General features: G+C 35.9%; 1 protein-coding gene across 5 annotated transcripts in view; it reads left to right on the forward strand.

The window, feature by feature from the left end:
• CDH18 (cadherin 18) overlaps positions 1 to 27,393 on the forward strand; it is a 608,955-nt gene that overhangs the window by 99,214 nt on the left and 482,348 nt on the right. For 4 of the 5 annotated variants that reach the window (XM_027607140.2, XM_027607139.2, XM_027607142.1 and 1 more), the window contains exon 1: positions 26,398 to 26,536. The exons of the other annotated variant lie outside the window; for it this stretch is intronic. The gene's annotated coding sequence lies outside the window, so the exon portion shown is untranslated. Of the gene's footprint in view, positions 1 to 26,397; positions 26,537 to 27,393 lie in introns of those variants that run through there. 5 annotated transcript variants of the gene reach the window in all.

Consider the following 27,393-nt stretch of genomic DNA (forward strand, 5'->3'; position numbering starts at 1 on the left):
AGACTTCCTCATGTAGGCATGATCAATTATTAACTCCATTTCTAACCCCTCTCCCATCTCTGGATGAGGTGGGGTGGTGCTGCCAATTCCAAGCTCCTAGTCCCGGCTTAGTCTTTCCAGTGATCAGCCCCCATTCAGAAACCTCAATAGAACAAAAGATGTTCCCCTGCAGTCTTATCACTTAGGAATTTGCAAGTATTTTAGGAGCCTTGTGTCAGGGATGGGGTCAGACAAATATTAGATGAATAGATGCTCCTAGTGTTCTTATTATTTAGGAAATTACAGGGTTTTAGGAACTCTTTGATAGAAGCCAGTGAGGGGCAGAGACCAAGAAATATTTTCTATTCATGCTCTCTCTCCCTACCCCAAATCTTTTCTTTTTCACCTTAGATTGAATCCTTGTGTCAAGATCTTGTTGAGAATGCTGAACTAATAGAATGTACAGACACCTATGCATTCATTTACTGTAGGTACTCTCACCTAACTAACCCAAAAGGACAAGACAATGGAGCCCAGTTCTTTATCACTAAGGGTAGTGATAAGTCTTAACTGTGTGGCTAAGAGAAAAATTTCTATCCACGTGCTTTCCTATTCTGCTCTATTTTTCTTACTTACATTATAAGACCTACCAAGAGATGTCCACCTCTTGCTTTAAGATCCAAGAAACCAAGCCGTGGTGTTTGCTTATCCACTTTCTCCCAACTATATTTCTTAAATATGTCATCTTTCCCAATATGTTTCTATGGAAAGAACCAGTTCTAATACGCTGCCCCAATTGCTGACCATTAATGTGACATCACAGTTTTCTCTTTACAATTGCCAGATGACTTTAATTCAGCCACTCAAATAAATATGTGATATGGGAAGTTTAGTAATTTCTTTTTAAATCTAAATGACATTGTAATTTTTATATTATGTGGGTTTTGCAAATTTTATGTTTTCATAGCATTTTTTTCTTTTACAAATGAAAGTTCACCTTTTAACACCTTTTAATGGCTTTGAAAGTGGGTTTTTGAGACGTTAGTCCAATATTATTCATGAAAATAGCGTTTCTTTCCTCAGTGGCAAAAGAAAGGGAAATAGGATATCTAACCAAAAATAGCAAATTTGAGGGGTTTTTCTTTTCTTTCTTTTCTTCTCTTTTCTTTTTCCTTTCCTTTCCTTTCTTTTCCTTTCCTTTCCTTTCCTTTTTTTCTTTTCTTTTCTTTTCTTTTCTCTTTTTTTTTTTCCTGGAAATGACAATGTCCTTATAAATAAAATTTGGAGAGGACTTTTATTTCTTTCAGACTGGCAATGTAAAGGCCTGAATTAAAAAAAAAAAAAGAGAGAGAGAGACTCTTGATTAGCTAAAACCAATTTTCCAAGGAAAAGATTTCCTTAAATATTTAAGGTTTTTCGGTACATATTTAGTTCTTCAGAGGTATGTTGATTAGAAAATTATTCAATATTTTATTTTTTTATTTTTTTAAGATTTTATTCATTCATTTGAGACATAGAGATACAGAGAGAGAGAAAGCATGAACAGGGGGAGAGACAGAGGGAGAGGGAGAAGCAGGCTCCCAGCTAATTCAGGAGCCCAATGTGGGGCTCAATCCCAGGACCCTGGGATCATGACCTGAGCCAAAGGGAGACGCCTAACCCTCTGAGCCACCCAGGTGCCCGCAAAATTATTCAATATATTAAGTGAAGTTTTTAATTAAAAAAAAAATCTTCAATTGCTTTTTTCAAGGAGTCTTGAAAATTCATTTTAAAATTCTTGACAGTGTGAATGGTCATCTTTTGCTATTACCATTTACTAAAAGAAAGGCACATGAGACATGAAAGGGAGAAAAGTCAAATGAAAGGCATTATTATTTAAAAATGTACATTTATAATACTCATAACTATTGATTGTTGTTTTCTCTTTACTGGTAGGCAATTTGAATGTGACTTGGAAACTACAAACTAGCTCCTGGACCATGGTGTATGCAGGCACACCTGTATTCATGCACCAGTAGAGTTTATGAATTAAAGTTGAAGCCTGCAACCTGTGCCCAGAAATTTACAAAAAGTCAAAGACAAAATTAATCTCATACATTCCTCCTAAAAAGGAAGCTAGATAATATACCATTCACTTAAAATTGGACAATGGAAATCTATCTATATCTCTTTTCGTGCCTGCTAAGGCCAGCACTTGGACTGCAAATACGTAGTGTTGGGTTTCTGTTGATGTGAAGAATTTTTATTTTCGAAGGTCTCAGCTGAACAAGTACAGTTCAGTATACTTTATAGTTCTACCACTGATTTCCATCAAAAGCCACAATCCCTTGATTTAATGGTTTCCTCTCAGAGCTACACTTCCTATAGAGTGAAGACCTCATTCATAATTTTATTCAATTTTATGAATGCCAATTTCTTTTCCTTCTTGTCTTTTTACCACATCATACATTCCAAACACCTACGTGTTCATTAGTCAAAGTATTTACCATTCTGCTGGTAGAACACAAACTCATTATCTCCACTACATACTGGGCATACTCAATAATCTCTGGCAACCTTTCATGATTTCTCTATTCAGTTTTACATTATAATTCACTTCTCTATCTTGCTCTCTGTAATGGAGTGGTAACTGACGTAAATGTTCTCAGACGGAATTCAGTAAGCACACAAAAATGAATATTCACATATTAGTTACCATTTTAAAGTGATATTTTATTTAAATATAAATCCCCATTTTTCTTTTCCACATGCATAAACATTTTTATCTTGTCCGAGATCCAACACTCTGATGGTTGGACAGCCTTTTGCTTTGATTCTGTTATATGACTGCAGTTCTGAGATTCAGCTGTTTATACTCCTGACCCTTAGTGTGTGCTGTTTGTACCCTGTCCTTCTGATGGATGGTCCGTGTCCAATCAGTCTACCTTCTGAAGGACATGCCAGGTCAATTTCTTTCATATCTAGTTAAAGATACAGAGTAAGTATTGGATCACACTTCCTGTCATTTGGGGACCTATGGGAAACTTAGAGAAGCCAGCCTATTGTCTCATGGTTTAATGTGCCCTATCTCCATTTCTGAGCCAGAGTTTGTAATCAACATGAAGTGCAAATCTATAATTCACAAAGATGCTAGGAAATACTGCCAAAAACTGAATCATCCTACTAATGTCCCCACTATGCTCCTTCCTCTTGACTCTTTGATCTAGTACATTTCCTTTCCTTTCATTTCACCTCTGACTCTATGAAGTCCATTGCTCCATCCTCCATTCCAGAGGAATAAGTGTGTCCTGGGTTCTTGAAGGATAATCTCTACATGAAAAGAGAATGTCAGAGCTTGGACGAATCTCTCTCCTAAGCCAATGATCAACAGTTGAACAGTTCACTGTCATCAAATACTTCTCCAGTTGTCAAGAAAACAGATATGATGCTCACCTGCCTCCACCTGCCTCCTTGGTGCTGTTTGTGAATGGTGATTTCTGAAACAGAGGCTCCCACTTTCTGGATTCACACTTCTACTTTACTTCCCTATCTACAACATTGTTAATTTTGTCTAATGTTAAGAAAAATGACTGTAATAAGATCGTCTGGCTGAAGATTCATGACTGGATGTTGCTTTCTTATCCTTAGCCTTTGGGTTTTTGTTTTGTTTTGTTTTGCTTTTTTTTTTTAAGATTTTATTTATTTATTTGATAGAGAGAGACACAGCGAGAGAGGGAACACAGGCAGGGGGAGTGGGAGAGGGAGAAGCAAGCTTCCCGTGGAGCAGGGAGCCCGATATGGGGCTTGATCCCAGGACCCTGGGATCATGACCTGAGCCGAAGGCATACACTTAATGACTGAGCCACCCAGGCGTCCCAAGTTTACTTCGGTTTTTAAACTTCATGTACAAAGATGTATATCTTTTGCTTTCTTGCTACACAGTCAAAAACTTAGACCTAGCTGTTTGCTTTGAAAAGCTCTGGTGCTCTCATGTCTTTATTACATGATTATCTCCTATCTACCGTTCAGGTATCAGCATAGTTCATCTTCTCAGGGAAGAGTTTTCCATTCCTCTCAGACTGGATTAGATGCCATTTCTGGAAGAGTTCTTATCCTGACTTCATCCAATCATAGCAATACTTATCACATTGACAGTATTAAACCTCTACCTCTGTTTCTCTCTTCTCCAATAGACTGTAAAATGGCTTGCAAGCAAAGACTGTGGATTTTTCTTCCTAGTATCTTAAAATTGTAGGCAGGACTTAGCACAGTCTTCACTTGTAAACATTTTGAAATGCAGTTGAATATTAACTATTGGACTTGACTGACCTTATTGAATTTGAAAGTGTGGCAGTCTTATGCTTGCCTAGCATATTTGGAGAACCCCTACTCTTATCTTCTCTGAGTATCAGAGAAATGCTGTGAATATTCTGTCATTGGCATTTTGTACAACCACATTCTCTAAAATGACACAAAAAGCAGCAGGGTATCTGTTGACGTAAATAAGTAATCTAAAAATATTGTGGATCTTACCATAAACAACTTTTCTTACTCTTAACAGCATTTGGGAAAAGCACATCAAAAATACAGTTGGCTGCATCAAACAAAGGGACAGTCTAATTTTAGGTCTCAAAATGTAATTATAATAAGTAGTTACAAAGGGAATTTTTGGTTCCCTAAAGGTTTGGTTTGTAAAAATGGTTTGATAGGTATAAATTTAAATGTGCATGTTGTACCTTGAGGCTTGTTTGCAATATCTATTTTGAAATGAGTACGTCTAAATTGAGGAAATGATGAAATAGAAACCTTAACTCTTTTTATATGGATGGTATCTATAAATAAAATTCATCATGATATTAGTCAATCAATATAAATAAACAGAATCAGATACCAAGAGGCCTTGAAAATAATCTTTCTCTTCCTTAATGTCCTAGACAAGAAAAGGTTCACAGACTTTCTAAATTGGTTAGTCATCAATTTAGTAACTCCTATTTTCATGTTGTGATGGAGGATGTATCAGGGTGAAAACTGTCAGCCTGTTAGTAGAAGTGGTCCTTAGAATGTCAATGAGGACCTGAGAGATAGGAGCCCAGTGAGAGTATTCCCCCTATGCAACAGGGGACCCTAGCAACCATATTCTACAACACCTGAACTATCAAGGACTTGCCTCCATGAAGATTGCTTTTGCAATAGAAGCAGTATTATTATTTCACGGATTACAAGCCAATTCATATGCATTCAGTGTACATGCTTATATATAAAGGTTAGTATGTGAAAGTTGCCAAACTGTTACTTTTCCCTTTTCAGATACATTTATAAAAACAATGACTTATTAGTAGCAAATACTTATAAAGTTCTAGTATCATTCCCAAATGATTCTACTCACAAGGAATCTTTTTTTAGAAAAATATCAAGGGTATTGAGATTTGGTGGTCATTTTAGAGAAAGAAAAAAAATAACTAATTTAACCTAGGCATTAATTGAGGTAGAGGGGGTAATCTACGTTTATCCTTCAGTATTTCTTGCTGCCCCAGAATAGTAAACCTCAACCCCTTACAAAGCACTCCCAGGAAAAAAAAAAAAAAAAAAAAATTGGAGACGGTACAAACAACAGTATATCTTTGATAAGATTGCTCATGGGTTGGTGTTTTTAAATGACATTAATTCCAGGACTTTATTTTAAATTTTCATTATCTCCAGACTTTTCAGTAATTCTGAATGAGTTCCAGCCTTCACTGTTTCTGCTTATGGAAGTCAAGTCTTCTAACAATGAAAAGCAGAATTTGAATAATGCTGAGAGCCTTTTTCAAATTAGTTTTTTCTTCAATTATGGAATGTGCCTCAAACACTGAAATTTCAACACATATATATGAGTGTCTTTAACACACAGTCAAACTTCACAGGGATTCACAATTATTTTTCTTTTGAGGTATTCCCTCACTGACATAGACAAGATATATAGTGTATAGTTACATAGGACACATTTTTTAGACTCTAGGACATTTCTTGCAACTAACAAATTTTGTCATTTTGACATTGTCTTAATCAAGTGTTTACTCAAGTATCTTTATCCACTTTAATAAGTAATAGAAAAGTAATTTTAGATATTATTATGTGACAGTACATGAATTGGAAGTTCAGAAGTGATTTTAGTCTCCCTGGGAAGCCTCTTGATGTGTTCTCCAAGTAAGAGAATGAAACAAAGTCTCATTTTATTTTACCTGTTCTTCCCGTATCTAAACAGAAGAGTTTTGTTATATCATTACAAAGCAGCAAAAAGAATTTGCTTCAGGGAGAGTGTTTTGGTGACAAGCATGGAAATGGTTTTAAGAACCTTACAAATGTGAATCTTTTGGTAGTAGGCCCAATTTTGATCCCTCCTAGTCCAAACAAAACATTTTGTGATGCTTACTGTACTTTTGTTTATGTTCTTCCTTCTTAGACTAAAATGACTTCTCCAGCTTCTTTTTCATAACAAAATTCTTATCTTTTCTATGCCAAGTTTTCTTTGAAATCATCTTGTATTCCATTATTTAGAACTAAACACTCTGTCAGTGTAGCTAGACAGATCCTCTTTCCAGAGTATATATAATTTAGACAGATTTTAATGTTTATTGAACAATTATAAATATCTTCTTAACTCTCAATGTCCTTGTACCATTTAAGACTAACCAAAGCAATAACTAAATAACTATGCTTAGCCTTGAATGTCAAAGCAAGGACTTCCCTCTTTATTCTGAAAGCAGTTGAATCGATCAAAGGATGTTAATGAGATAATCAATAACCATCGGGTTTATATTTAAAAATCACTCTAGGGCGCCTGGGTGGCTCAGTTGGTTAAGCGACTGCCTTCGGCTCAGGTCATGATCCCAGGGTCCTGGGATCGAGTCCCACATCGGGCTCCCCCTGCTCTGTGGGGAGCCTGCTTCTCCCTCTGCCTCTGCCTCCCACTCCCCCTGCTTGTGCTCTCTCTCTCTCTCTCTGTCGAATAAATAAATAAAATCTTTAAAAAAAAAAAAATCACTCTAAGCACTGGGTATTACATGTAAGTGATGAATCACTAAATTCTACTCCTGAAATTAATATTACACTATATGTTAACTAACTAGAATTTAAACCAAAAATTGAAAAAAAAAATCACTCTAATTAAGTGAGTAGAATGGTTTGGATAGGAGTAACAGTTAATGTGAAAAGACCCATTAAGAAATTATTTCTGTAATTTAGGGGAAAGATGAATTGGACAAGAAGCAATGTTAGTTGAAGGCCAAGAATGGAATTGAAATACTATTTGTGGGGCAAAATAATACTGCATGATGTCATGCTAGATGTATGTGTGGTAGGGGAGGATGAGATGAGTTAGTAATAAAAGGTGATCCCTGAGTTCTTGAAATGTGTGATTGCATCAATAATAGAATCTTTCATTGAAATAGGAAACTGTAGGCAGAAGGCCAGATTTGGGGGATGAGATCATTATTTCAGTTCTAGAATGCTAGGTTTGTGGTGCCTTAAAGAGATCCAAAGAAATATTCAAGGAGCAGTTGGATATAGAGTTCAGAGAAGAGGCATTGGCTAGAGGTACATATGTAAGTCATCCCCGGAGAGAAATTGTGTGCCGCCTGGTCACAGACAAGATTGCCCAGGTTTGAGTACCAAGCAAGAAACAAAGGAAATAGTCATGAGGAATTCCAACATTTAAACATGGGGGATAACAAGACTGCAAAAGAGTTTGAGAAGGTGCAACCAGAGAGATAGGAGTAAAAATAGAAATTTACTTTGTCTCAAAACTTAAGGAAAGAGGGTGTATTTGTTTTACTTAACACAGAAAACATAGTTGGTGTTACTGAAGATTCAGATAAGGGTTAAAATATGTCCGTTGAAATGAATGATCTAGGACTCTGTGAGAGATTAACATGGTGGAATGAGGGCAAAAGAAGCCAAATAAAACTTATCTGAGATGGTAGAAAGGTTAAAAAAAATTACACACAACTTTTCAACTTGTGTGGTTAAGTGGAGGATAGAGAATATATTCTATCATTTCTTTATGCAAGTACTTTGGGGTTCAGTTGATACATCCCCCAGGAAGAGAAAATAAATAAGATCATATTCTGATGGTTAAAATTCAGTATCCACATGATGGACCAAAATAGAGAAAAAACAAACACAAAGAGATAGAATAGGTCTAGTCCAGCAAAATAAAATTGCAGTCTTCCTAAATTTATTAAATTTTTAAATAAATCTTTGAGAATGGGGTATTATCAGCCATGGAAACGAAAAAAAATGAGAAGCAAATAGTAGCATTATACATCCATGAAGGAGTTGTCTTGGCCAGGTGTTATCATATTTTGGAAAAATACGAATTATCTTAGTCTGATGCCATTAAATATTTGAATGATAGTATTAACCATTTTGCCCTTTTTCTGTTCTTACAAAGTTATATTTTTATAACAATTTGACTTTTTGCTCTACTTCAACAGAGTAAGAATACATTCCTATATGAACTTGCAGTTTTGGTCTCCTTAGCACTTGGAGTTTTTTATATACATTACCCATCACCATTCTGATTTCATATATCATTCTTGTGGTCTTGGTTAATGTCAAATTGGTCCTGAGAAATGGGCTTGTTCTTAGTTGATGATGAAATTGGATTTCTGAATAGACCTAAGGACTGATTCCAGAACCCAGGCAATATAGAGAAGTATAGCCTCCAGGAGAGGTGATGGGAGAAAACTGACATAGTCCTCTACGCTTAACATCCCTCATTGGATATAAGGTGTTCCTTATTTCCATTTTCACATTTCCAAGTCTGCAACTGATGTATCATTTTAAGTACTTTGTGGACAGATAGCATTTATTTTCTAGAGCATCTAGCAAATTGCTCTAGACATACTGACTGCTGAAAATAAAATAAAAATTTTAAGTGTTTGTATAATTTTATTGATGTGAATTTGAGCATAGGCGGGCGTTATTTGCTTGGCAGCAAACTTTGTATGTGATATGCATTATCCATTCACTTACTGAATTCTCTTGTGCTGGAAATTAAAATCCTGAGGGGCAGGATATTATTGTAAATATGATAGACTCAAAATCTTGGGCTTTAACTTGTAGATTTTAGCTAAAAATGAAAAAGTTCTGTACTGTAGTTGAATAATGCTTTAGTGGAATTAACATTCATGTGAAGCATGGTTGTTACATACCCTCAAAGAACAGATTGCTCATAACATGCTCTGTTTGTGATAGGATATTAAAGACCATCTCTCTTAATTTTTCACTCCACATTTATAGATTTGTTTCTGCTGACAGAATACTGGAAATGTAATTAAATGTTTAGTTTAATTAAAATGGAAAATAAAGCCTTGTTCTCAGAAATTCATTATAGCCCCTAAAAATAGCAAACATGAGTGATTATGTATCTCAAAAGCATGTACACTGATTTTCTACATGTCTATATTTTTGTAATACTCAAATATAATTATACTTGTATATTGCACAATGCCCAAAGCAAACTGTGCTTTGTCATTGTAAAAAAAAAAAAAAAAGTAAATTCAAACTTCATATAACATGTAGAATAATGTTTATATATGAAAATTGTCAAGTTTTAACTATCACATTGTTGGGGTGTGGTATATATTGAGAAACTCACAAAATATATACCTACACTAGGGGTCAGCCTATTTTTTTTTTTTTTTGTAAAGCACCAGATAGTAAATGTTTTTGGCTTTGTGGGCCATATGGTCTCTGTCAAAACTGCTGTATTCAATTGCTGTAGCGTGAAAGCAGCCATAGACTATAATCAAATGGTCATGACTATGTTCTAATAAATCTTTATTTATGGACACAAATTTGAATTTCATATAATCACATTCCATTAAATAGTAACCACTTAAAGATGTAAAACAATCATTCTAGGCTCACATGCCACACACAAACAGGTGGCAGACCCAATTTGTCCTCCAAGCCTTTCGTCCACACACACACAAACACACCACTAGTTCCGCTACAGTGTTTTACCTCAAACTCTTCAATAAACCTCTTTGATTCCAGGTTCTGCTATCCTCTGCCTTGCTCTTTCTGGTCTATTCATGTTGTTTTTTGTTTGCTTTCTTCTTCCACGAACACTTCATTTTTTCTGTATTTTGAGTCAGGTGTAAAATTTCATCCCACATTCAAAATTTTATAAACATTTTTATAAACATTTAACTGTAAATTTTTTCTTAGCATTTTTATGTGCTCATTTTTTTCATAAAATCATTTACTTAACAAATAGGTCATACATAGATCAGCTCAGTGCTGTGTTTTTATGGAAAGTTGTCTAAATTAACACTCTAATCTTAAGCATTTACTCCTGGAATGTATTTTCAGTATGTGTCACATCAGAATCAGGATATATTCTGTGTTACTAATTGTTAGTCATTGGACCCTCTATAGTTAATTGAATATTCCATCTTCCTTTTTCTAATTTTTAATGTTTCTTTTTTGCTATATATTACATCTTTTATCTTTTGGCATGTATTTCTGAATTGTTTGTGGTTGTATTGAATCCTTTTTATTTACATGTAAGCCATATTTTTTTAAATTAGATTCAAAATATATTTGATGTTTAGGAGGGCTTGGGTGGCTTAGTTGGTTAAGCTTCCAGCTCTTGATTTTGGCTCAGGTCATGATCTTAGGGTCCAGAGATTGAGCTCTGCATGGGACTCCTCTGAGCATGGAGCCTGCTTAAGATACTCTCCCTCTTGCCTCTGCCCCTCCCCCACTCATGCTTGCACTCTCTCTTTAAAAAGAAATAAATAAAATATTAAAAAATATTTTTGTTTCAATTTTGAAAAAATACATTTTTATGTTTGTATTTAAATGTATCATATTCATGATATTCGTTTATGCAACACATTTATTATGCATAGAGCAGCTAAGTACTGTGTTTCATGGACTATGTCTCAATCAACACTACATGTTTTAAATCATGGTATAGTAATGTTTAACCAAACAAATGTATAGTTGTTTTTTTAAAATTATAAAATAGTATGTGCTAATTTAGAAATATATGAAAATAGAGAGGTAGAAAATGAAAATTCAAAGTAAGTTCATGTTTCATCAATCTAAACATCAACATATTTGATTCCATTGTTAATTTTTAATTATTTCAATGCTATTATAGAAATTATAGATATTTTCATGGTTAAATAATTCCAACAGTTCAAAATGTTTAAATAAGGGGCGCCTGGGTGACTGTCGGTTAAGCACCTGCCTTCGGCTCAGGTCATGATCCCAGGGTCCTGGGATCGAGCCCCACATCGGGCTCCCTGCTCAGTGGGGAGCCTGCTTCTCCCTCTGCCTCTGCCTGCCTGCCTGCCTACTTGTGCTCTCTCTCTCTCTGTGTCAAATAAATAAATAAAATCTTAAAAAAAAAATGTTTAAATAAGAAGAAAAGTTCTTCCTCCAAGCTCCAACCCCAGAAGAATTTTTATTTTAAAATTTTCTGGTAGACAATATTATTATAAATATATTTCTCATGCTCACAACTTAAAAAAATATTAATTTATGTATTAACTCTACAGCATTAAAGGATAAGGAATTTTACATACTTAAAACATCTATTTCTTCCTGGATCTGGTTACTTTCTACCTTTAGTTCTACTGGACTCTGTGGATTAAAGTTCTACTGGTCTATGAGAATTAAAGTTCTCTTTTTTGATTTCCCAAATTTAGTTGCCATTGATTGGTGCCTTGCTTTTTACAAAAATGGATAAAAATGCATACTTATCCATGTTCCATCTCACCTCTCCAATTTTGTTAGTCATACTGTTTTGTTTGTCATAAGTTATTTGGTTTTACAATAACTTAACATCTAATTATTTTCCCATGCTTTGTGAGTTTATTAAAAAGATAAATCCATCAATAGTTTTGGTGTATTTGTGGAATTCTATATTTTTGAAATTGTTGCCCAAAGAACAGTATTCCAAGTGCCAAGGTATAATGGTCATTCCCCAAACTTGTCTAATCATAAGAATAGATTAATGAATTTTTTTTTAACGTCCAGATTCCTAGGCATCTACACTGAGTAATCTGATTTGACTGATTTAGTGAGGCTCAAGATTAGTTTTATAATCAGGAAATATAAACTTAATGATTCCTTTGTTTAGATCTACTCTGTGACCAGTATTTCTTGGTTTCTTGTGTCAATGTCTTCCATTTATTGATTTATTTTTCATTGCTTTTCATTTGGTTATAATATAATCTCAAACCATTTTAATATGTATATGTTACTTTACATTATATATATATTAATATATTGTATATATATTTACATAAAATATAGGTGTGGACAGAATTTCTGCAACTTCTCATGCTGAAATATATTTATCTTGTCTTTATCTTTTTTTTAAGATTTTATTTTTTTATTTATTTGAGAGAGAGAGAGTGAGAAACAGCATGGGGGGGGAGAGGATCAGAGGGAGAAGCAGGGTCCCTGCTGAGCGGGAGCCCAATGTGGGACTTGATCCCCGGACTCCAGGATCACGACCCGAGCCAAAGGCAGTTGCTGAACCAACTGAGCCACCCAGGCTCCCCATCTTGTCTTTATCTTTGATTGATATGGCATTCAAGCATCTATCAGATTAGGCTTTGCTGTCTCCTCCTATTTACTGTCAGTGAGAAATCTGTCAGGTTTTCATTCCCTAACATACATAATCTACTTAATTATTTCCTATCTGAAAATCTTGAAAATTTTCTCTTTAGTTCTGACATTCTAAAATTTCACCATGACTTTTCATATGTACTTTAAAAAATACATTGTAATTTAGAATTTGGTGGGCAATTTCAATTTAAAGATTTGTAGTTTCTCCAGAATCACAGGGAAATTTTATTCACTCTTTATATTTATTCATTATTTTTCTATTTTTTGGAACTCCTCTGAATAGATATGGAATTTTTTTTTTTTTTTTTTTTTTTTTAAAGATTTTATTTATTTGAGAGAGATAGAATGAGAGAGAGCACAAGAGGGAAGAGGGTCAGAGGGAGAAGCAGACTCCCTGCCGAGCAGGGAGCCCGATGTGGGACTCGATCCCGGGACTCCAGGATCATGACCTGAGCCGAAGGCAGTCGCTTAACCAACTGAGCCACCCAGGCGCCCCTAGATATGGAATTTGATACATCATTTATTCACCTTTATACTCTTACAGTCTCTTTGTAGTCACCTCTTCGATGTAAGATTTTATCAACTTTTTTTTCCTTTCTGGATAAACAATGTGTTCTTTAGTATGGCAATTCTATTATCCGGCCCATCTAGAGAATTTTTTTAATTTATAAACATTACACATTATATATAATGTATATGTAATATATATTACCTATTTATTTCTAAGGTTACTGCTTCTCCATCTTAGATTTTCTCATTTCTATTTTTAGCTTTCCTCAGATACTTGCTGATCCTTGATGATCTTATTCACATTCTGAAAAATAGAGTTAGCTAAAGAATATAGAAAACATTATGTTGGGGCATCTGGGTGGCTCAGTTGTTAAGTGTCTGCCTTTGACATGGGTCATGATCTCAGGGTCCTGGGATCGAGCCCCACATTGGGCTCCCTGCTCTGTGGGAAGCCTGCTTCTCCCTCTCCCCCTCCCACTGCTTGTGTTCTCTCTCTCGCTGTGTCTCTTTCTGTCAAATAAATAAATAAATAAATAAATAAATAAATAAATAAATAAATAAAATCCTAAAAAAAAAGAAAAGAAAACATTCGGTTGCCATACATACAATTGGGTAAGGTATTCTTTCCCATTTGGCCCTCCCTTTAGAGGGAGGGCCAACTACAGTAATTATGTAAGTGGAAGAAGTAAGGTATGTATGGCCTTCTTTAGTTTTCATGTACAGAAAATATGAAGACAGGTCGGGAATGTGCTCAGTTGCCAAAATACAAGGATTTTTTTTCTGATGTAATGGTAACTATTTTCTTTGTGAACAATGAGAAATACTGAAGGAGGCTATTGCTGGAATCCTGGTGCGAGAGGGTGGTGGCTTGGGCCAGTGAAGATAGCAGAAGGCAGTCCAGTCAGATACAGAATATATTGTGGACATGCTCATGCAGTAGAAGATTAAAAGTGAGAAATCCAAGTTAATATCTAGCATCTTGGATTGAGAGCAAAAGTGAAGTGGTGGTTTTAGGTAGCGTAGGCTTACCGTTGTAATATGAGGAAAGATTAAAAATATGAGTATAATATATTAGATGTAAGTAATTTGCCAGATTTTTCTGACAAGAAAACAGTGATTTTATGGTTATTTTTATTTTATAAATGGAGTTGTTATGAGGTTGCTCACTGACAGTGAGAAATGAAAAGGCCTGGAATAGAAAAGAGACAAGTTTAGAAATAGTCATTCGGGAAAATTAAAAAAAAAATATATATATATATATAGTTGGGAAATACACTACAATTACTAGGAAAAGCTTTTTGTCCATTTGAGGTCTGTGTCTTTTAAGACAGGCAGAACGATTTATAGAATAGTGTGTTATTTCTCTAGCAACCTAAAACTGTGATAGAAACATGCTTATTTTAATCTTCCACTCATGACCCTCCAACACGCAGCCACACACTGATATTTATATATGTTGCAATTTTCATACAATTTTGCAGATTTACATGACTTTTAAGGTCCTATGGCACCTTTTCATCTTTCTAAACAGGGAAAAAAATGTTGGACTTCTTTAGAATGGTGTTAATGCACATTCATCTTTCTTTCCACATCATCATGTACCATTGTTCTAACTGATTTCAGACAAAATCAGTCAAAATTTGGTAGAGGCAACACTGATAATGTCCTAAAATAGTTGAGTAACTTCATGATAATGAATTCCAATGTAAATAGTGATGACTTTGCAGGAAACACACTCAACAAGTGAATTGCTTCTCTTTGCTTGGGTTCCTTTTCTGACTTTCTCTCTGTTTCACATACTCAGTGTTGTGCTCTGTAGGTTCTGTGATTGGCAAACCAATCCCCTTTATCTTTGGGTTCTGATTTCGTCCTCCGGAACTCTAAAATAGAGAAAATCTATATCTTCCCTGAACAGATTGTGGATGGCAGCAGATTCCCTACATTAGGCCTGCCTTTCACTTTTCAGACAAGTAGGTGATCTCAACAGCACAGGATGTTAACAAATGAGCCCCGTTGCCATCACCCGAAATCCTACCCTGGTTTTCTTTTGCAATGCGTTCTCTTCTGTTTTGCAGTTGCTTATAACTTTGTAACATTTAGGAAGATGCCCTTTATATGCACATACTTTGGTAGTAACTGAGAGGTGGTGTCTATTTTCATAACTTTTGTCTACTGAAGTTACATTGCATTCCAGATACTGTAATAGGTGAATTAGATAACTTATCTCCAATATATGTAATCACCATAACGTTTCCTTCAGAAAGGTGCTATTAGGCCATCAAAAGAGGAGCAAACTGAGAGCCAGTGTTTATCAATGTGAACATAGTGAATAAGTGGCAATACAGCATTTGACCTAAGTTAGTCTCTATCCAAAGTCTAAGCATTTGTTTTTAAGTCCCTTGGGGGAAAAAATAAAAGGGCACAAGGATTTTATAGTAAAGTACTCTATTACATAATGCATTCAGTGGAGTTCTAGGGGAAGCAGAAAATGGTTGATTAAATGGGGTCAGGGCTGTTTTAAAAAGGAATTATATCATCAGATTCCTGTTATGTGCAGAGTAAAATGCAAAACATTGTAGGCATGTACTAGAAAGACTTAGGGGTGTTTAGAAAGGAGGAATTTTGGATTGAAAAATATAATGGAAAATTATCAGTGTCAGTAATGACTGGTTAACAATGATAGAACATACATTTGGGGATAATATGTGTAAAATGCCATCTATAATAAATGAATATTGGCAACTTTAGGAATCTTGAGATGGGCAAAGGGCAATGACAGTTCCTTTCTGGTAATGGCTTGAGGCCTACATGTATGTTTCAGTAGGACTGCAGTATTCTGATAATAACCCAACCCTACCTAGAATTTAATCTTGCCACTCTAAGGGCCAAGCTCAGAGCAGGGCAATAATTTTAAAGCCCGAATTTTCACTGCTCACCTGGGCCTGTTGTATGATTCTTCACAGTCTATGGCAACCAAAAGGACTGGGCTTATACAATGCAAGAGCCCTATAGAGAAATTATTTTAGCACAGCACACACAATTGACTTGCAGTTAAAAATTTAAAAAAAAAAGAGTATAAGGCATCCTGAGATAAAGGTAAATGATCTAACCAATTTGATCTAAACAATCTTCCTACAGTCCCAAATTTACACCGGCAATAGGAAATTCATTTTAAACTCACTTTCTAGACAATACGTTAGAGATGCTGTTCTCTTTGTAGCTTGTTCTGTTCTTTATGGGGTTGATGGCCTCTAAAAATTTTCTCTGAGTTAAAAATAATCAAGCTTTATGTGATGACCCAAGTTTTCTTTCAAGGTAGCAATATAAATAACCTTTAATATATGGCAGCTACCCTTACTATTGTGCGCTCAAACACATTCAGGGTAAGAGAAGTTGATAGAGTTCACATTTCAAACCCTTGCTTTCAATACAGTCTTTAATTTCCGTTATGAATAATGACATGTTTACTAACTTGGATAGCCTCCTATAAAGCAACTCTGAATAAGCAAGGAAATTGTAAAATATAGCTAATCAGGCATCTTCAAATGAAGATCAAGCTTTTCATGCATTAACATAAAAAAATATGACATCTCATTTCACAATTTTGCATGCTGTAGATTATGTAAATCTCTACTAAGAGTTCATTTGAACTATGTTCAGACCTTTTTTTTCAGTGACCAAACTTAATTGAATTTCTGCATTTTTACATAGCCAGTTTTTGCAAATATTAGAAAAGTTCTCTTTACTAATCAGTCATATATAGTTCAGTTTACTAAAATGTTCCTTTTAAATCCTATCAACCTAAGATTTAATACTGTTTCCTGATTATCTCTTCTGACTTCTCTCTCATCCGTTCCCTCTCTCCCTTACATCACCTGGTATGTTTTCATCATTAATCTTGTAAAAACTTTTCTCTTGTTTATTGGGGTTTATATCATCAGTATCATTACGTAGATAACTCATAAAATTATGTCTCCCATTCAAAACTCTATCCCAAGCTGCAATCTCATATTGACAGATGACTCTTGTATATCTCCTCATGGTGTCTAGTGAACACCTCAACATCACCATATTCCAATTTGAATATATTTCCCAATCAGATATTATTATTTCCCTCCTTCTGATGGTGCCATTTTTTCTAGGATCATACTTAACTAGGATTCATTCTTAGCTCCGTTTTGTCGTGGGTAATTATTTCTCTAAATATCTACCATATATGTAACTTTGTTTTTCCATTTCTATACAAAGTTAAAGGTGTTTATTATGACTGTCTGGATTTTAACTATTAAATTCACCACAGATTTTTCATTATGCAATTCAGCACGCAGGAACCCCTTCCTTGGGGTACCTGGGTGGTTCATTTGGTTAGGTGGCTGACTCTTGGTTTTGGCTCAGGTCATGATCTCAGGGTCATGAGATTGAGCCCATGTTGGGCTCTGCAGCCAGTGGGGAGTCTGTTTGAGATTTGCTCTCTCTCCCTCTGCCTTTCCCTCCCCATCCCCAACTCACGTTCTCTCTTTAAATAAATAAATAAAATAATAAAATAAAATAAAATAAAATAAAATAAAATAAAATAAAATAAAATAAAATAAAAAACTCCTTCCTCATATTGGGCTCCTTTTCTGATGTCTGTGCTTCTATACCTAATGTGTAAAAATTACTAGAATTTCTTCTCCTCTCGTTCCTTCACTATATTTAATATAGTTTGGTAGCATCACAATAGTATGAAATTTAAGTGCTCATGTTAACTGACAAGTCCTTTTACCTGCCTAATTAAGAAAAAATTCAGGCAATAGTTGATGGTGAAATGTGGTAGACTATATGAAAATGGAAAAACTTGAGATAGAGCTCAATGGATGACTTGAATATTATCAATATAGATGAACTGAACCTGATTTATTGGCTTGATGGTATTAGTGAGTAGGGCTTCATGAGTATGAAACCTGTAGAGCCACATAGGGTCTCATATTCAGAAAGGTCCCATGCTTGGAATGATGCTTGTGTTGGCGGTCTTAAAATTCTTTTTTTAAAGATTTTATTTATTTGAGAGAGAGAGACAGACAGAGAAAGAGCACAAGCAGGGGGAGGGGCAGAGACAGAGAGGGAGGGAGTCCAACTCAGGAATGCTGAGGAGGGAGCCTGTTGGGGTGGGGGAGGGGGGCTCAATGCCAGGACCCTGAAATTATGAACTGAGTCAAAGGCAGATGCTGAACCGACTGAGCCAATCAGGTGCCCCTTAAAATTCTTAATTTTTGAGCAACAGTCCCCTTATTTTTATTTCTCATCCTTCATCCAATTATGCAGCTGTTCCTGGTGGTGAGGACAAGAAAATCATGAAGGCTAATTCCAGGATTTTGTTCAGATTAGTGTGTGTGTGTGTGTGTGTGTGTGTGCGCGCACGTGCACACACTTTATCAACTCTGTTCTCCCCCCTCATCTCAGATGAGGTGCTATTGGAAGTAATTTATCAATTCTTCATATGTGAGAAATATTTTCCTTATAAGCTAGTAGAATTTATGGTGGTTGCATTGCATTTTAGTGATTTTTTTCTAATTTTGTTTTTGTTGTTGTTTTAGCTTAAAGCCAGAGAGTATCTTCCCTACTTCTTTTTATATCTCTCAATGGAACCTCTCCGTGCTTTCTCTATGGTAACTTGTATGCATTTTCTGAACAAATGTGTTCATGCATACATGAATACTTATATATTTATATTCATGTACATATATGTGTGTGTAAATATATTATGTGTACATATAAGTTTATATATAAAGTTTTAAATATATATATAAAGTTATATACACACACAACATTAGCTAAATATGAGAAAGAAGTATAGAAACTTCTGTTGAACTCAATTTTCTAAATATCTTCTGATTGAGCATCACAACAATTTAAGTACATTATAATTCTCAATTCACAATAACATACTAGAGGAATGGGTATGGAGAGCACCTGGGTGGCTCAGTTGGTTAAGCGACTGCCTTCTGCTCAGGTCGTGATCCTGGAGTCCCGGGATCGAGTCCCGCATCGGGCTCCCTGCTCAGCGAGGAGCCTGCTTCTCCCTCTAAACCTCCCCCCTCTCATGTACTCTCTCTCTCTCTCATTCTTGCTCTCTCAAATAAATAAATAAATCTTTAAAAAAAAAGCAATGGGTATGGACAGAAAATTATGAGAGAAAAAACAGGGAAACTGTTAATAAACATTCTAGTATTCACATGAATAGAAATTAAAGTAATGAGATCATAATTTTCAGCTATTGAATAAGGAAATGGAAAAAGAAATGTTCTTGTTCAGGAGTAGTGAGGAACCAATTAATCTTTTACTCTTCTATAATCGTATTGAGAGGCAATAAGATAATTCATGTGTTTTAAGAAATGGTCATATATTTTACTTAGTAGTTACACTATCAGGATTCAACCCAAGTACAGTAGTCAGAAATATAGGTAAAAGATTTATAAAAAGAGATGTTCATAGAAACATTATTTATAATATCAAATAGTTAAAAACAACATTAATATTTAGTGATAGGAAAAGATTAAAGTATTTGCATACTTGCTGTGAATTTTTTGAAAATGTTAGGTGTTTTGAATTACATAGAATATCTTTTATTAAAATTTAAGATGATATATGTATCAGTTTTCAAAGTGTCTCATAAGATGTTCTTAGGGAAAGCATTAATTACAGAAAGATGTTTTTATTTTTTTTAAGATTTTATTTATCTATTTGACAGAGAGAGACACAGCGAGAGAGGGAACACAAGCAGGGGGAGTGGGAGAGGGAGAAGCAGGCTTCCTGCAGAGCAGGGAGCCCAATGCGGAGCTCAATCCCAGGACCCTGGGATCATGACCTGAGCCAAAGGCAGACGCTTAATGACTGAACCACCCAGGCGCCCCTAATTACAGGAACTTTAAGAGTTACTGTTCTACTATCCTCTCCGGGATGGTCACAAATGTACATTAGGAAATTGAACATAGTTCTGAAAATGATTTTGTATACTGGATGTTCTGACTAAATGAGCATTAATTAAATAACTATTTTTTTATACTGTAGTTTATAGACATTTTAGACATTTATCTCTTTTCTGGTACTTGTAAATATTGTACGTTGTGCACAATATAATATTTACTTGATGGTTAAGAATCTTAGAATGCTTCAGGGTCATCAAAATGTCCATTTTCATAATATAGTACCATAAAGGTAAATACAGAGAGATATGGGAAGCTGAACTGAGTGAGTGCTGTCCTCACAACATGCCAAGGAAGCTGTATTTTCAATATTAATAAAAAGCTTCAAGGGAAGAGTTTGTGATTTGTCTTTTTCTGCTACAGAATGGAGCACAGAAAGCAAATATGATTTACTTAACAAGTGCTTACTGAGCACTTACAATTTGGATTCAACTAACCTTTATTTAAAGCCTTTTATATGCCAAGGACTGCACTAGACACTTCTGTGCATGTTAAACTCTTCAAGGTCTGAGACAGCTCTGTAAGGTGAGCATGGTTCCCCACAATACAAGTCAGGTACCATGTCCAGAGAATAAAACAATTTGGTTAAGCAGCTTTCCATTAAATATGAATGGTAGGCATAGGGCTTGACCCAACATAGGGTTATCTCTGTTATACCAAACTGCTTTTAGACAAACCATGTACTTGGTGTTCATTAGTAGCTTGCAGTCAGTTAGGAGACTGATATGCAGACATAATGATAAAGGAAGCAGGTTCGCATAACAGGGCTGTATACATAGTAGTTTTCTAAGCATGTTACCTATTTTAACGTGTTTACTCTTCCCAGGAAGCATAAGAGATAGGTAATACTGTATGGACATTTTACTGAAAAAGAAGAAACGAAGCACATATAATTATTATAACTTCCCAAGTTTGTTTGGTTCCAGATTCTGTGTTCTTAACTACTATGCTGTGTTGCCTCTCAATATAACACACTTTGTTAAAGCGAGATATCGTCAGACTTTTAAAAATATTTTATGGTCTGAAAAAATATTAGGGAGTACATTTTATGGCCTGAAAAAAATGTAGGGACTGTGGGGGCAAGGTGCTTTCTCAGAAGAGGTGATCTTTATTCTGACCACTGAAGGGTAGATAAGGCAGGGGCACTACAGGGAAAGGCAGGACGGTGGTCATCCCAGGAGTGAGGAATTACAGATGTTATTGCTTTGTCAGCTGAATAAATATAACATGATGTGTCTAACAAAAATATAAATTAATTAAAAGGAACAGAATTAGCTATAGTCTTCTGAAAATCCAGTATTCCGGGTAAATTCTCAATATTTTAGAGCAGTAAAGTCATTACCATCCACATTGTGATGCTTTACTTTTATTAAGAATGCCTGTTTACCTTTAAATTTTTGATGACTGTATCACATAATTGACTTACACAGAAACTATTGTCAGTAGAAATCTCTACATTTTATCAAGGTTTGATCCAAAGACTTGTCTCCACTACCTTCTATTTAGTACTCCTACTTTTTGACACAGCTGTAGCATGCATTCTTTGTTAGATTTGAGATAGTACTCAAGTTTTTCAAGATCCTTAAAAGTATTTCCAGTTCTTCATCCAAATATACTGTTTTTTTTGTATGAAATTTCTATGGATCACTTTGGTTTTCATAGTGCTGAAAGCAATGATTGGAGGCGGCTTGGTGTCAGAGTCCTGTGGTTTACCACTAGAGACCTTCTTCCAGGTTAGTACCTCTACATTTCTAAACATGTGAGATTGGTGCCTTAACCACTTGCTACACCAAATAACTGTACTAAAACTTCTTCATGCAAGCTGTAATGAAATCATGAGAGATATAATGATGGCATATAGAAAGATCATGTCATATACATGTCCCCTAATTCTATTTTTTTAAAAGATTTTATTTATTTATTTGAGAGAGAGTGAGAGAGAGAGAGAGAGCACATGAGAGGGGGGAGGGTCAGAGGGAGAAGCAGACCCCCTACTGAGCAGAGAGCCCGATGCGGGACTCGCTCAGGGACTCCAGGATCATGACCTGAGCCGAAGGCAGTCGCTTAATCAATTGAGCCACCCAGGCGCCCTACATGTCTCCTAACTCTAGTCTACTGGGGCCATCATGGAAAGCAGTGGGGTCATGCTGACATGACTTTTACATGAATGTGATCCAGACTAAGGTGATCTCACTATTTTCTTCCCTTACTGATTTGCTAATCTCTTTAATTAATCCCCTTATAACTTTGCCTGATTCCACATTTGGTTCAATACTTTCTAATTTATAGATTCTACATTTAATCAAGTTGTGGAAGTTGGGAAAATGCTCATCTGTAGTTTTACTGTGCTATTTTATTCACATCAAATCTACAAAATTTACTGACAGTTTTTCAGATTCTTTAAAAGAAAAAAATTCTGGTATGCACTTTGTGTAACCTTTCTCCAAAAAGTAATCTTGTGAAACTAGGCTCCATTAGTTAGTAAATTTTCACTTATCTGGGAACCAGTGCCTTCATTCTATCATTTACAGTGCAACAATTATCTTTTTTCTAGAAATCAAAACTATACACATAAAAGTTGAGGGGTTTTATTTTTTCCTTTGTCAATTATCAATACTCTTCTGTTAGAGCCAAATAAGCTTATTGGTTCTTTTTTTTTTTAAGATTATTTATTTATTTATTTATTTGAGAGAGAGAGAATGAGAGATAGAGAGCACAAGAGGGAAGAGGGTCAGAGGGAGAAGCAGACTTCCCGCTAAGCAGGGAGCCCGATGCGGGACTCGATCCCGGGACTCCAGGATCATGACCTGAGCCAAAGGCAGTCGCCCAACCAACTGAGCCACCCAGGCACCCAAGCTTATTGGTTCTTGATATTTTACATGCACGGAAGAAATTTTTCTTAAAAAGTGCATTCATTAATATAACTTTTATTATGAGTCAGGGAGGTGCTACTTTTTAAAAGTAATTACACATGTAGTTAACTTGAAATATTTCTGATAGATCGCTCTCCTTCATTGTCCTGTATCAATATTTTTCCAGTATTCTGCAATTCTTAATCTGAAGGGTGATAACAGCATGAATAAAGGTTACCTTTATTAGGTCATCTTTAATCATACAATTAAGAGGTAACATTTTTATCAATCTAGGCTTTCTCTTTTCTTTCAAAAAGATATATACACTCTGTTCTACCTGTCACCCTAGGACATAAAATAAATACCTGCAAAGGAAATTGTGTGTTGCTTAAGTTTCCAGCAGCTGTTTCTCTTTACATAAAAATCAGATCCTCTTTAAATATTATTATACTTTTAGAAATTTCAGTTAAAAATCAAACCACAGTACCATGTTGGAGTAGTTGACTATTCTGAATGCTGAATTATAACAAGGGCTATCCCTGCCTTTCCTTTATGTTCCTTCTTTATTAGGCTTGAAAACATTGCATAGCCTCCTGAATTTTCAGGGCAAAATTGAGCATGAGATAACATCTAAAGAGACGATTACCTGAGTCTCTTTCTCAGAGAAGGATCCCAGGTTAGCATTACAATTTTATCTTTCCAGTTTCTATAGTCTGACCAGTATCAATTGCGTGCTGGATGCTTCTCTGTCACCAGCAAAAATGATTCTTATAACTCTCCCAAGGTAACGTAAGTGGGGACTCGGGATCAGAAATGTCCATGCTTTCATTTTCAAAGATTAAGTCTGTAATAAATTCTGCTGACTGATACATTGTTCAGTTTTTTGAAGTAATCTTTGACATAAGGAGAAAATAAACACCTGCCCACCACCTGGCTTTCCCCAAGCAGCAAGTTCCGTGTTGGCTTACTTACTTTATTCCTTTTAAGCTGAAAATATAAGAGAATCACTAAGTGGCTGACAGGTTCACTTTCCTATGGCTAGGGAAGGTTGGCATGATTTCAGAATATCAAATTTTGGAAATCGTTTTTAAATCCAGTATACATTGTGTCATTGGATTTGTGGAGAATCTAGAGCCCTTAATCTGGATGCAGTCTCATAGATACAAATTCTTTCCTGGTGAATTGATTCTTTTTCTAGAAATGGATTGTATTGTTTGGTGATGCTGACAAATCCCTCGGTGTGTCATCCCACTCAGGAGCAAGTGCCTGTTGACTTCCATTATGACTGTCCACTGGATGTGCTTATTATGGTCTTATCCAGGGAAAACCACCAAGGAAGACTAGTGAAAACACATTTTGTTTTCAAGTGTGTCCCTAGGATGCTCATTGCTGGTGTCTCAGCAAAAGCTTCAGTAGTAAGCTGGCAAACATTTTATTTCCTTCAACTAGAGGCCGTTAAATAAACGGGCTTCTCTAGAGAATGGCATAATGTGAAATTTTAAAATTAAATTACATGACCTCTTACAGACCAAAAATTACTCTTTATATCCCCTCTATTTTTTTGTAACTGTTCTGTTCCTTTGCTGCCACAAGTTCATAAACACAGAAAACATTGAAATGGATTATTGTCAATACTCAATAAACACAAACAAGGACTTATGTTGGGCTACTGTGCAAGGAAAATCTTATTTAAATTAGAAGCTGCGTGAGAAAAGATATACAAAACATGAAACAACATTGGTTCATTATTCTGATGCTATTGCTTCAGTTCCACTTTTCCCTGAGAGTTTAGTTTTTGGCAGTTTTCAAATCATAAATGACTTCTAACATCTTACCTAGGAATAACTTTTCACTTAAATGCATAATTCTTTCATATTTGGAAATAATCCAATGCAAGTGCTTTTTTCATTGTTTCTGTTAGTTTGTTTTATCATATCGAAAACCCAAACCAAATTAAATCCTTTCACATTGCACATCACTCAAGCTAAATAAAAAATAATAAAATATAACTAGTTGATTCAAAACATCTCAGGTTAAGCCCTATCAATTTCTTGGAAATACTACTTATCTTCTCAACCTCCCTGACCTTTCTGGAAGCAGAAGAAAAGAAGGAGATAATTAGACATTAACTAACCTTTATTAAAAAAGTTTATTGTAGATTAAACACAATTGTACAGATTTTCATTTAATCTTCACTAAGTGGTGAAGATTGCTTTCTAGATTTTAAAAAGAATCATCCTTAGTCTTGGAAGCAAAACAGCTTATACACGTTCAGGTATAGAAGAAAGTCTGAATCAGAATTTGAATCCATGTCTTCTGGATTTTAAAGGGTCTACCCCTCTATCACACTGCTTCCCTTAAATATCTGTTCCTTTGAATCTCTGAACCTTAGCGTTTGTAGGACTGGAGTGAATTAAACTACTCTCTTAGTGGTTGCAGTGACTGAGGGTCTTTTGGAATTCTTGACATATCTGCAAAGTGACCCTTGGAATAACCATTCGATTTAGATAAACTCCTATGCTTGTTTGCTACACTACTTTGAGTAGGGATGCTTGATGTTCTTAATGAGCGAACGTGAGTGACTTTGTGCTGGGGGAAAGTGCAGAAGCTATTTCACAACAATTTTGAATACTGCCAATCAGGCCCCAAATCCTGGTTATCAGTATCTGTGTACATTACAAATCGTTTTAATGTACTCTGGAGTGATGAGAGGTGAGAAGTTTGTGTGTGAGGGAGTGTTTGCCTGGTGCAAGCAAAAGGGGGTAGGCAAGGCATTGCAGTTCCTATCCATCTTTACAAATACAGTGCTGACCTCCAAGGGAAAGCTCTGTCTCATATAAACCCTCCATGCCAGGACTACTTTGGGGTAAGACATTAAAGGGCATCACTCAAGCTAAATCTCACAGCTACCACCGGACTATGGATCACTGATGAATGAGCCAGCAGTTGAATGTTTAGCAGGCTGTGACGACTTTGCACGGAAATAGGAAAATTTATTACCAGCCTGCCACATCAGTGCCTGTCCTGCCTGCTTTTTCTCCCGTTCCCTCCCGATGTCTACTCCCACTCCATCTGACAGTCAAACCCCTTTTGGCCCCCCAGTTTCCCCTCCCCGCAGAGAACGGATGGTCTAAACAGTCACGGAGTCCTGTCATTTTTCAAGAGCTGTGATGCTAAGGATGGTGCTGTTGATCCAGGGTTTTAATTTTTTTTTTTTTAAATTAATGGCATTGCTTTTCTACATGACCTTGCAGAGGAGGCTAAAGGGTGTCCATTCTGTGTGCTACAGAATTTGTGCAGCCCCAAAGTATGCACGATGGGGGTGGAGGGCAGAAAGAAGGAGGCAGCAGGGAAAGGCAGCGGCCCGAGAGCCAGGGAGGAGAGGAAGGAGGAGAGACGGAGAGGAGAGGATCAGGCGGACAGGCTCTGCCAGCCAATCAGAGGCGCGCTCCGGAGCTGCAGAAGACCGAGCCGCGGAGCCCGGGGCTCGCAGGAGCGCCGAGCCGAGTCTGGGGCTCTCCGAGGACCGGAGCAGCTGTGCCGTGAGCACTGGGAAAGTCCCCTCTTTGCTTCTCATAAATTAAGTTCTTTTCCACCAGTTAGGGCAAGTCAGCTAAGGTAAGGCTTCAATAAATGACACTTTACTGTGTAGTGACATTAATATTTTTTGTACAATGGGGGCTGCTTACCCGGTTCTGAGTCAAAACAATATTTGGTGAAATCCTCCTCTCGGATTGGTTTCACAGGATCTAGGGTGAATGGGAAAGTTGTATCTAATGCTTCGTAAGCCTTATGACTCGAATACATTATTATTATTATTATTATTTTTAATTTCTTATCCAGGAATGTTGCTATAGAGCTTTTGGAATGTGAGTCTAATAACCCCGCTGAGTGTCTGTTTATGTTGATCTGTGGATATGCTGTTATCTGCCCTGCCCCTGAAGTTGGAAGGAGAGTCTGCAAGGCACATTTGAGTAGTGATGGCATCAAATTGAGCTGTCATGTATGTCTAGTTATAAAAGTGAGAGAGAGCATTGTCAGAAGAGAAACAGGGACGTTGAAACTGAAATTTTGGTAGTGCTTTTTAATTATTGCCTTTCCAATATCCTCTAAAATTACATGATATCTGAGTACTGAAGCTGCAGCTGAGCAAAGCTCATTTTCTCTTTTCTTTCTTTCATTCTTTTTTTTTTCCATGAATCGCTTCCATAAGTGCTTATTAAAGCTTAAGATGAAACTTTTACTTCTCTTAAAGGGCACTATAAATGATGCATAAGAAGGAATTAGGCAGGCTCCTCTGATCAGCAGCACACTTTATTTAGCATATGCCCTTATGTTTGTTAACTCTGATTCATTTCCCTTTCTTAACTTCTTGAACCTGATTTGTCTGAGTGTGGGAATAACAATTATTTTGTATTAATTTTCGTGTCTAAAATTCCAGGCAAAATTATGCCTTATGCATGTTTGTATGCCTG

The sequence above is a fragment of the Zalophus californianus genome, chromosome 5 (genome assembly GCF_009762305.2).
Source record: "Zalophus californianus isolate mZalCal1 chromosome 5, mZalCal1.pri.v2, whole genome shotgun sequence".
NCBI lineage: Eukaryota > Metazoa > Chordata > Mammalia > Carnivora > Otariidae > Zalophus > Zalophus californianus.